General features: G+C 39.5%; 1 protein-coding gene and 1 long non-coding RNA gene across 4 annotated transcripts in view; one reads left to right on the top strand and one right to left on the bottom strand.

Annotated features, from left to right (window-relative positions):
- The window catches only part of LOC121826874 (uncharacterized), a 126,428-nt gene extending 116,426 nt beyond the window's left edge, over positions 1 to 10,002 (bottom strand). The window contains exons 1-2 of the long non-coding RNA XR_006069027.2: positions 9,875 to 10,002; positions 6,014 to 6,109 (exon numbers count right to left, since the gene is read on the bottom strand). This is a non-coding gene — a long non-coding RNA (uncharacterized LOC121826874). The remainder of the gene's footprint in view (positions 1 to 6,013; positions 6,110 to 9,874) is intronic.
- Rorb (RAR related orphan receptor B) overlaps positions 1 to 12,462 on the top strand; it is a 193,199-nt gene that overhangs the window by 106,324 nt on the left and 74,413 nt on the right. The window lies entirely within an intron of this gene.

Raw genomic sequence — 12,462 nt, 5'->3', positions numbered from 1 at the left:
AGTAGAGAAGCTGAACATATTTGTCATCACAGGAAGTTCAGTGAGGCACTGTGTGACTACAGCTCTTGCTCTCTTGACATCCCTCCTCTTCAAGGTAAAGCGCAGCCCTGCATAGGCATCTAAGGTAAAAAGAGGATTCTCCCTGAAAGTTCCCTCAGAGGATACAATTTGCCTTACTGTGTCTATGCCCAAAACTAGTTCAGGCTAGATGGGACCCCATGCCTCTAGACCTCAGGTATATTACTCCAGGACATGTCCAAATGGAAACTAACCACAAAAACAGGAGTTGCTAAGGGACTGCTAAGCAGGAAGCAACTTACTCTATTGATTGATGTAAGGTCTACTAGCAGCCTGATACAGGTGAGGCTCCTAGGTTGTTGGGTGCATTTCGGGGAGAGGGGTGTAGGTATAGCCTCTTCCAGAGGTCCTGAGTTCAATTCTCAGCAACCACATGGTATCTCACAACTATATATATATATATATAGTAACAACAATTAATGAAAAAAGAGGCCATGAATTTGAAAGAGAGCAAAAAGGAGGGTTATATGAGCAAATTTTGAGGGAGGAAAAAAAGGGAGAAATGATGTAATTATAGTATAATCTCAAAAAGAGTAGAAATATTTCTAAGTGATCAAAGGATGGAAGGGTCTGACACCAGATACAACAGAGAAAGATGTGTTCAGACTCAATATTGTCCTTGATCAAATGGAAAATAATTATCTATCTACAAATGATGGTTATCTTCATAGCAAATTAAGACAAGCATCCCAGTTCATGACTGGTGTCTTTGTTTGTTTTCTTTAGCTATAATAAAACACCATGACCAAAAATCAAGTTGGAAGAGAAATGTTCTATTTCATTTTACAACTCTCAGGTCATATTCCATCACTGAGGGAAGTCAGGGCAGGAATTCAAGGCAGGAACTGCGAGGCAGGAAGTAAAGCAGAAGCCATGGAGAAATGCTGCTTACTGGCTTGCTCTCCATGGTGAGCTCAACCTGCTGTTTATACAACCCAGGACACCTGTCCAGGTATGACACTTCCCACATTTGGCTGGACCCTCTCACAGCAATTATTAATCAAGAAAATGCCCCCACCAACTTGCCTAGAAGTCAATCTGATGGAAGCATTTCCTCAAAGTTCTCTCTTCCCAGATGACTCTAACTTGTATCAAATTCATTAAAACACAGAGAGAGAGAGAGAGAGAGAGAGAGAGAGAGAGAGAGAGAGAGAGAGGGAGGGAGGGAGGGAGGGAGGGAGGGAGGGAGGGAGGGAGGGAGGAGGGAGGGAGGAGAGTCAGCACAACTGAGGTGTTTCAATTACCTCACTGAAAATCAAAACAGACATGGAAACCTTGAGGAAGCCCTGTGGGCCATGAGTATCATGGGGTCACTAATGAGCCACACAGACTGCCATGATAGCCCCCACTTCGGATCATCATCAGTCATAGCTGACTGTAAACTGAGACCTGAGGCTGGCTTTAGAATAGCTTTCTTACTGGGGTTGACTCCGATCTAGAGACTCAAAGGTAAATGTCAGAACTAGAGTCATGAGCACACGGAACTTCTCTAACTGTGAGTGTGGTTTATTAGGAGAGGTTGGGATTAACAAGCAAGCCATCCTCCAGTCACAGAAGAATGGTTCAGAGTTTACCAGATCACAGGAAATCTAAATGTACTTTTTTCTCAGCACTGAGCAGATTTTTCTTTAGTTATATTTTTCATCTATTTCTATTTCCCTATTTTTATTACTTCTTCTATTTTTATATTAAATTACATCATTTCCCCCTTCTCTTTCTTCCCCTCAATCCCCCCACCTATATACCCCTCCTTGCTCTCTTTCAAATCCACGGCCTCTTTTTTCATTGATTGTTGTTAGATACATATATATGTGTCTACATATGCATTCCTAAACACAGTCTGCTCCTTTGCATAATGTTACAATTTTGTTGGACTAATGTTTTGGTAAATGGTGTTATGTAGCTACAAAACATACCAGAACTAAACTTCACTGTTCAATAGCAGGTAGAAGTCAATCTCTCATAAACTGTGTCATTTTATCACAACGTCACAGTGTCCAGTAGCAACTCCTCACCTACAACCTCAGCAGTGGCTGTTTTTAGACACTGATGGTGTTCAGTGTTAGGCTGGGGATAATGTGATGGGCATGTTCACAGACTGCTCAGTGTTTCAAAGAACCTTTAGCATGACTGTAGTCTTTCTGAAACTGTTCTTCTAGGAAAAGGAAGAGCAAATAGATATGTGCTATTTATAGGAGGAGAAAACTCTTAGAAACAATGAAATAACAATTTGTAAGGAAATTAATTTAAGCACATTAAATGGGGTAATATTGCATAGATACTGAGAGCAGCTATTAATTTAAAATTTGATTTTTGTTTTTTAATTGGATTTAAAATTTCTGATGTGGTCTATCTGATTGGTATATAGGAAGTATTTTAGTGGTACTGAAGCTTATCAAGTAAATATTCCTTCCATAACTCTAGTCATTTGCCCAGGAATAATCAGTATGTGTCTAGTCTATATATTTTAGCATATTAAACATATTTTATGCATATCTAAGTTCTAAAATATGTGAACAAAAGTTTACTTTCTTCATTGTGGTAAAAAGAAGGTCCTGCATTTTGTGGTGGGGCATCCAGTTCCCTGTCAAGGACACCTCCTTACTGTCATTACATAAACTTCCTTGGGCAGCTGAAAATGTCTTTGGCAAATGTCTTTTTTGCTCAGAATTTGAGTTTGTTCCTCAGAAGAAAACCATAAGATGAAAAAAAAAGTTTTATACAAAGTGTTTTGAATTTCTGGACCTGACCTACAAGTGTTCAAATGTTTTCCAAAACAATGCCTAAATGAATGAATCCTATATTACTGTACCATGGAATAAATGTTAAGGATGTTTGTAGGACATGTTTTACTCCTGCACACTGTGTTGAGTAAAACAAGCAGAACAAGTAAATGCTCTGGTGGCAACAGAAGAAGCTGGGGCTGTATTTGAGGAGAGCATGTGTTAGGTATCTTCTCTGCATGACATTATAGGCAGCAAGAGTAGCATGGCATCTTTCTGAAGGAAGAAATAGATGGTCTATGGGAGAGCTTTCCACCGTACACTATCTGACAAGTCATCTTTCAAGTATTAATCCCTAAAACAGGTTGATCCCTAACATGAACCACTGGGTGCACTCAGATAAACACAGGCACCCAGCATGTCTGGGGCTGTGACTTTTTACTGATGCAGGGCAATGGAGCCCAGCTATAAGGCAGAAAGTGTTCCTGTTTGGTAATAGACACAACACAATGGCGCTGTCTTTGTGACAGACACAGGTCAATCACCTTTCAATGGGATTTCATTTTATTCTTTCAGCAATCTCTGAGACAGGAATCATCATACCAGTTGATTCATGAAGAAACAGACACAAAGAAGTTTATCTTCTTGGCCAAAGATATGTCTCTTAAGGGCACTAGTCCAAATACTGACTAGTGCATGTCCAAGACCCACACTGCAAACCAGGGACTCCCAAGGTCTGGTCTTCGGCCACATTCTTCCAGGCCAGCTTCTCTACTATCATAAGCCTTCTCTGGGCTCTTAAAAGAAGCAAGTCACAATTCCACTGAGCTTCATTGTTTCCCAAGAACAAGATTCAACCCACTAGGCACTTAGTGTATTGCTAGGTATTAAAATACATCTCAACCCACTAGGCACTTAGTGTATTGCTAGGTATTAAAATACATCTCACACACTGTAAATTCGCTCTTTGTGATAGTGATAATGAGGTGTTGTGTCTGGTTTCCTTTGACATCATGGTGAGGGATTGCATTTGTGAGTGCTGGGATGGGTAACCTTGGGTTTCACACATGCTAGACAACTTGTCTACCACTGGGAACATCCTATCTCCAGCACTACAGAGTTGTTGTTTTCTAGTGAAGACAGAGAGATGGAAATCCACTGGTAAATGGGAGTGAGTAGGAGAAAGCAACTAGAAAGTTTTTGCTTGCTCACATGTATTGCAATAAACTTTTTTAAAGTTGAATATTTTCCTTATACCCACTTGTACATGAATGGAAACAAGCAGAGTGGTATTCTTTTAGTAACAACATCCCTAGTATTGTTGTATTAAATGTTATTTTATATAATATAGAATTATTTAAGAAGCTCCAATAACTATCTTTGAACTAATGACCTGAGATCTCAATTATAAATCAGAAAGGGCACACACAGTGCAGATGGTAATCTGTCTCCAATCTCAAGTGAAATTCATTTTGAGTATTGTTTGAATATTTTGTCTGTTTAAAATATCCTAATGATCCTGCCTTTTTCATATCCAAAGCAATATCAACTACTCAGCACAGCCATTTAGACTCTTCCAAAAAATCAGAATAAGCACTTTTGTCAGACATACCTAAAGCAACTGCTTGGTCGACACATCACCCCACCAACTGCCTTCAGCAAACAAAAGATAATTTCAGATTCTGAGTGCTAACTATTCTTGGACCCATTAGTTGCAAGGTCACAGGCAAATTGGATTGTCTATTCTATCAGAGTTTCCATCACAGAGTTGAGGATATGTACTGACCTTTATTTACTAAAATGCCCCTACAGCACTCATGCTCCAGTCTTTAACTGTTAGGGTACAGCTCTTAATCTTCAACCACTAGATAATAATTCATTATTCTTCCAGATCATAAAATCATTATCTGTTAGTAAATGTGGGGTGTTAAATACCAATTGTTTCTACTTGACGATTTTTATCTCAATAAACAAAGAAAAGAATTGTCTGAATAGGATGAGACAAAAAATCTTCTCAGCAGTTGATATGACATACATCACTGGAAACACCTCGGGCTCTGCTGACCCCCGATGCAACTATATTTTAATAATGCTTTCCAAGCAGTTTGAAAATAACTTTACCACTTAATAGTGCTAAGGACAGCAGCTTGCACACCTAATAAGCATCAAGGATGAGAAACAAACAGTGAATGCAGACACTACCACACTTGCTAAATTCTGTCCACATTTGGACCTTTTCCTTTTCTTGTGGCAAAACAAGGTGAGCTTCCAAGTTGTACACAAAACCCGGTTAACCTCCAGAGCTAAGGAGAGAGAGAACATCATGGACATGCATTTCTTTGCTCTTTTTTTCAGATGCCAGAATATGAAATAATATCCAGCAAGAAGTATTACAAAGGTATTACTGAAACTAAGTAAAACATATAAATGAAAAAATGCTACTAGGTATACACATACCAATAATCTCAACAGTCTAGAAGCTGAAGTAGGTTGATCACAGGTTCAAGGCCAGTCTAGACTGCATAGAGAGTTCCAGGCCAACCTGGACTACATAGTAAACACGTCATTTAAAAAGAGAGAGAGAGAGAGAGAGAGAGAGAGAGAGAGAGAGAGAGAGAGAGAGAGAGAGAGAGAGAGAGAGCAGCAATGCAGCTGAGTAGTTCTGGGTTCACTCCAAAACTCCTCATTGCTGAGAAGAGAAAAAGAAGTAAACAGGACTGGAGGGAGTAGGGCTGGGGAAGGGGGAAAGAACAAGAAAAGCCAACCCTATTTAATGTATGATTGGAAGGTATAAAAAAAAAAAGTAAAAATTCTCATTTGGAGACAGATTTGTGAAAGGTAATCCAATTTCATGAAGGTGAAAAGGTTCCAAACAGACTTTAGGGCCAAAACTTGGAGAACAGTTCTTCCACATCTAAAGAGAGACAGTCTGGGGAAATTTAAACCCCTAACACTACTTTCCATAGTACCCCCAGTCTATCTTACAATGGCAAACCCTAAGTTATCCCTCGGAATAAAAAGATACCTCAGTATTTGCTTCTTATCTTAAAGAGGAAGGGGCTTGTGCAATATACAGCCTGTGTTTGATGTGTGAGGACCAACTTGCCCTGAAATTATAGGACTTAGGAACATTATTCAAGACTTCTTCAAATAGAGGGAATAAGCACTTAAGACTTCAGACACTTTCTAGAAGTGTCCCTAAAATCACTCACCTTTGAAAATGTCTATTGAGTAGCTGAGAGAATGAAATGAGGTAATACATTCAAAGAGACATGATTGTTCCTTCATTCTATGGATCCTTGAGGGTTCTGGAATTGAAAACAGAGAAGGACTTAATATATTTGCCTTTGATTGCATCTCTGGATTTTCTCCTTTTTACTTGAGACCAAACTGGACTGTTTTGAGTTTGAAAAAAAATCATTCTACATTTAGTTTGACAACATGTGGTTTTATATTCTTGATTTGTTTTTCACTCCATTCAGTAAAATATTCACAATTTTAGTTGGCTGCAAGCTCCTGTAAGATGTCCCAGGATGAATGAGGGAAAAGGACCGTGCACAGTTCTACTTTATAAAATGCTTCAGGGACAAATTTCTTCCTGCTAATGTAAACATGGGCTGCCCATAGAGATAATGTTGTTATTCTTGGGCGTTTCTACATTTTTAAGTAAATTCACTGTATCTGGTCATTAAGCTGTCTCTTGGTGAGGATGTACCTTAGAAGATATGAGATGAGAAACTCAACTCTTTTCTTGTTTAGAGCAAAGCTGAGTTAGTTTAGTACTAATGACTCTACCTGAGTTCTTCATGACAGGATCGCCTAGTTTTCAGGGAAATGAAGGTTTCTTGTTGGTGTCTTAGTACAGAAGGGGGAATAAGGAACAGTATTTAAGCAACTGTGATAAATGAATCTAACCTACATAGCTACTGCTTAAAAAAATCACTAGTATAAAAAAATCACTAATGTTTACAGAGAAAGAAGTTATTATTTTTTCTTATGATCACAATCGAAGATAAGACTAGAGTTAGAAATGTTTTTGGTAGAAAACTTTGAGCTAACAAAGATCATGCATAAGTGTAATAATAGTTAGTTCCTCAGTGCACCAGCTGGTCACTATGTCACGTGGACTAGACAATCTAAGCCCATCCTGTGATGCTACATATTTAGTTAGGCACAGACTTACTGCTATCGCACTAACATCAGACAACGATGGTCTCTGTGGCATGTGAGCTTCCAAAGGAGTTCACCTTCCCAAGTTGTGATCCCTTGGAAGTGAGGCATATGTTTCAAATGCCTTTACATATTTTTGAAAACAATGACCCCCTCCACACAGAAGACTGCCCTTCAGACTGGGAATACGTAGAATGTGCACCATGAGAAAAGAACTGAAATTCACCCCTAAATTGAGGGTTATAATGGTGATGCTTGGTGCTCAAGTCTCCACACAAAACATGTACTGAGGGGGTGGTGACAGATGCAAGTATATCTCCTTTGATGGCATTAGGAGGCTCTTGGAACACTGAAAAACTTCCAGAGAACTAGAAGTGAGTGAAATATCTCACATTCAATAACAAATAGAGAAAAAAAAAACATGTCTGTGTTTATACTATAGAGTATTCATGTACACATACATAAATGTCATTACCACATCTTTAAGCATATATACACTATGCACACTCAACAGCAAGGCTCTAAGACAAATTTCCAGCTAGAGCCATAAGTGGAAGTGAAGTAGTTCCATTTGCAGTCATCTTCCTTGACAGAACTCAGTGATAAACTAAGACCTTAGCGCTTGTCATCTGTTTTACTACACTGGCGAGATCAACAGAGCAGCGTAGAAACCCCATTTCCAGTTCAGAGAGTTTGTGGATGTACTACGGACGCAAAGGCTATAGGGAGGATGCTGCTGTGATCGATCAGGTTGAGGGCACAATAGGGAAACTGATTGTTCGGACAAGGGCTGACCTCCTAGGTAAGGAACATTCCCAGGTGGGTGGTGAGCAGACGGAGAAGTCTAAAACTCTTCCAAGACACTGAGCTCATGAACTAGAAATTTCAGGAAACAAGGTATTTGACTCAGTTATCCCATATGTAGTCAACAAACAAGTATTTGCAAAATGAACAAGAACAAAATTTAACCTTATTTCCTAAAGTCCTGGATATCATTCCTATAGAGTTAGGGTTGCTACTGAATTAGAAAGAGTTTACTTAATATAAAAATAGATTTTTTTCATACAACATATTCTGATTACAGTTTCCCCTCCACCTGCTCCTCCTAGATCCTCCCTCCCCCACTTCCCCAATGACCCTAAACCACACCTTTTTCTTCTCTCTCTCTCTCTCTCTTTAGACTATAAACAACCATCAAAAAATAATAAAATAAGATAAAAATAAAAATAAACAAACCAGAATAAGACAAAAAACAAACAGGAAAAACAGAACCATAGAAAAAGCACAAGACAGAAAACCCCTAAAAACAAAATTACAAACCATAATATACAAGCAAAAGATCGGGTGCTACTCCTAATTCAAACTTTTTCTAGTCCCTTTGTTACCTATTCTGCTACTCATATAACTTGAGAAAGAACTTGAAAATGTGAAAAGGTTCAGTTTTATATCATGGGTCTGATTCAAAGTTAAAATATTTGAACACTCAGCCACCAGAATAATAGCTTTAGATTAATGCAATAATCTCTACTCTATACTCCACCAAAATTAAACTGCTAACATTCCTTGGTGGATTATGCAAGATGAGTGCTCACTGGCACAAATGCTTCATTTGTAAAACTGTAAATAGATTACCCCATACCTCTGTGTAGACATTGAGAAAATGTTATGAGCATTTAATCATTCTGATTCCCTACTCAAAGAAGAAACGGATGAATGGAGGCACAGTCTCTGTATACAGGCCTGAAGAAAAGATTTTCTTCAGTGCCTTAGGGGAAAGACTGTCAGTACATACATTAATAGTGGATGGTACTGATAAATACTTCCAATGTATATAGAATTTTATCTGCATTTTTATTTCTCAAACAGCAAAATTATAACTTTACAGTTAGAAGCATTTCCTGGAAGAAGAAACTAAGGCACAGCAGTGTGGGTGAGTTAACTCACTCTAAACCAGTGGTTCTCAACTTTCCGAATGCTGTGACACTTTCATACAGTTCCTCATGTTGTGCTGACCCCCAGCCATAAAATTATTTCATTGCTACTTCATAACTGCAATTTTGCTACTGTTATGAATCATAATGTAAATATCTGATATGCAGGATATTTGATATGAGACCCCGCAAAAGGGGTCATGACCCACAGGTTGAGAACCACTGCTCTAAATCATATTGTCAAGTACTAAATTCTAATTTGTACCCAGACACTGAATGCTAGAACAGATTATCAATTGAAGGCAATGTTTAAAAATCTTGTGGGTCTCATAACTAGGGGTAAGGGTGCATACGTGGTAGCTTAAGATTATTTAAAGTCCACAGAAACACTCCCCAGGGGAAAAAAAATTCTCCAGGCCAAAGTGTCAATAATGGGAGATGTAATCCCCCTCTAGAATGTAACTTTTATCATTTCTCTGAAGTTTTATATTATGGAAATTCTGGTAAAATCATGGTGCTCATCAACACAGCATCTTGTGTCACTGATGAGTAATTCTTACTCAAATGTGACCTTACAACTCTTTCTCATTGCAATACTTATTATTGTAATCATTACAATAGTGTGCTATCTTGACCTAAAAGTCATCTTAGCTTATCTATAGGATAAAAATTCTGCTGTCATTTCCCAAAATTCTTTCTGAATTAGTCTGGCATAAGACTTTTAGGAATTAGATAATTTTTTCAAGTTCCCCAAGCGTTTTTAATGTGCAGCCAAGTTTTAAGAAATGTGTAGAAAAAAAATAGCAGATATTTTTAAAGTATGGAACACTTTCTTTTCTCCAATGAAGTAACAGTATAGTAATGGCATAAAGTTACTGACTGGCTTATAATATGGCCAGGACTGGTCTAAATTAAAGAATTAACATACTTAAAATTCCCCAACACCTCCATCAGAAAGGTGGATGCTCTTACAATTTGAGCTGTTATAATAAGTTATGAACTGGGTGGCTTATAATTCTGGAAGCTGGTAATCCACAGTGCTAGCAGATTCAATGTCTGGAGCCCCCTCTCTGGTCCACAGATGGTCCTCTTGCTATGTCCTCATATAGTAGAAATAGCAAGGGAGATCATTATGCCTTCATCACCTAATGACCTCACAAAAGAGCCACCACCAAAGCCATCACCCAGGAAGTTGGGATTTTAGCACCCGCACTTTGGAGACAAGAACATCCAGACATCACCATTTTACAGACGGTGACAGGAAAACATCTGAAGATTAAAGAACTTCTCCAGTCCACACAGCTAGTGTGTGACAGAGCTGTGAATTAAATGTAGCTCGTTCTGACTGGAACCCCGTGCTGTACACCAGTAACTCTGAAACATAAGCGTGCATCGAACCATCTGGAGAACTTACGAAAACACAGACGGCTGAGCCCCACCCCTAGAGTGTCGGATTCAGTAGGCCTGCAGCAAGGAGGGCCTAAGAAGCTGCATTCCTAATAAATCCCCACTAATGCCGCAGCCACCACTGCCACCCTTGCTGCTGAGGTGGCAGCCACCTCCGACCCGAGGACCATATTTTGCAAATTGTGTCCTCAACTGGAACTGTTGCCTATATAGTGAAGCTGCTTTCTCTTACCTTGGGGAGATTCATTCTCTTGTTTCATCCTCGAATCTTGGAAAGGTTTTGTGGAATTTTCTGGATCATTTTCCTTTTAGACCGGAGGTGGTCCATGTTAGTGGGAAGAGCTGGGAGTGGAGATTGGAGACCATCTTGTCTCTTCTAGTGAGAATACTCCTGATGAGAGAAATCTACCAACAGGATAGAGGAGAGACCTAGATCAACAGGATAACAATCTAAAGTGACAGTGATGATTAAAAATAAGACTAACAAGAGGAAAATCAGTGTATCAAGGAAAAGGAATTAAAAGAATTTTGTTTCAGCTTCTTGTTTATCTACTGGAACCAATTTATAAAGAACAGAAAGAGGCAAGAACTTGCTTTCACTCTTAACCTTTTCTTCATTTTGCCTTTACAGTAGCAGGAAAGCAAACATGCCACAGAAATAAGCAATCCATGTAAACATGAGGTGGGGAAGCTAAAGAGACAGAGTGTGAGACATGTATAATTCTTCAGCATGTGAATGAGCACATATACCCTCACCCATTCAGACTCTGTACTAGGCTAGACGTAAGAGACACAGGAAGAGGGGGTTTGATTACTAAGGAGCTTACACATGGGGTGAAAACTAAGCGTGTAAACAAGATTAATGAAGCACTCCAGGACCGAATGGATGGTAGAGACACAGGAGCCCGCTGTAGACAGATGGTCAGGAGACACTAAAAGGAGATAGAGGGGACTGAGTTGAGTCATAAATTTGGGTAGCTGGAGAACAGTGGAGAAAGGCCTTAAGGAAGACAGAAAGGAGGGAGGAGAGACAGGGAAAGGATGCAGGGATGAAGCACTTGGGGCTGGCTGTTCAGGGAGAGTGGCATTGCCTTAGGTTCACAGACAAGGACTTGAAGACAGCCTGTCCATGTGAGGAAAAGCCCAGGGAAGGGTAAGCATGAATTTATCTTGCGGAGCCCAGAGAATCAAAAGGTTTCCATAAGGAAAGCAATCCAATGCAATCAAGATTCTAGAGAATTCCCACTTGCCCTTCTTTCCTCAACATAGGCTGGATTCCCTCCTCACATACAAGCTGTCTGTCGTCTCCCACCCTGCACTTTGCTTCAGTGGGACAATTCCTCTCTGATGAGATGCATTCAATTCACTTCCGGGCCTCTCATAGCCATTGCTTGAATGACCGGGGCAGGGCTTGGATTTCTTTTAAGATTCAGGAGGCCTGGAGAAGTGTAAGATATTACTCCTGGCATTTGATTTTCAGTCCCTATGAACGAGGCCTATAAATTTCATTCCAAATAAGCTAGGATTTGGTAATTCATAAAAAAATTACCATGGTGAGAGGGAAGAGATGGCTCAATTAATAACATGCCTGTCATGTATGCATGAGAACCTGGGTCTTTATACTCAGGAGCCACATAAAAAGTCAAGCACAACATCAGTAGGACGTAAGGGGAGACAAGTGGATATCTGAAGCTTGTTGGCCACCTAGTATAGCAGCCACATCGATGAGCTCCAGTTTCAGTGAAAGACTCTGTCTCAAAAACCAAGGTAGAGAGTAGTTGAGGAAGACGCTTCATTTCAATCTGTGGCGTCTGCATGAACATGTGCACACACGTATAGGGGAAAGAGAGAGATATTCAAAAAACCATTTATGTCTCCACAATTAAACCATAACATACAGAATACATGAAATACTGAATTCAAATCTATTTGCTTACTTTGCCACATTGGCTATAGGCCTTCCAAGAGTATAATTTTTTAGTTGTATACATAAAACTAGCAATGACAGTAGAAGAAACTAAATGGGATTAAATCTGTAATCTTTAAGGATACACTGAGCCCCTGGGTGGTGGTGGCACACACCTATAATCTCAGCTCTCGGGAGGCAGAAGCAGGTGGATCTCCGTGAGTTTGAGGCCATCCTGGTCTACAAA

The sequence above is a fragment of the Peromyscus maniculatus genome, chromosome 1, assembly GCF_049852395.1.
Source record: "Peromyscus maniculatus bairdii isolate BWxNUB_F1_BW_parent chromosome 1, HU_Pman_BW_mat_3.1, whole genome shotgun sequence".
NCBI classification, from domain to species: Eukaryota; Metazoa; Chordata; class Mammalia; order Rodentia; family Cricetidae; genus Peromyscus; species Peromyscus maniculatus.
The sequence above is the reverse complement of the archived record's forward strand: the minus strand, read 5'-3'. Positions and strand labels throughout refer to the sequence as shown.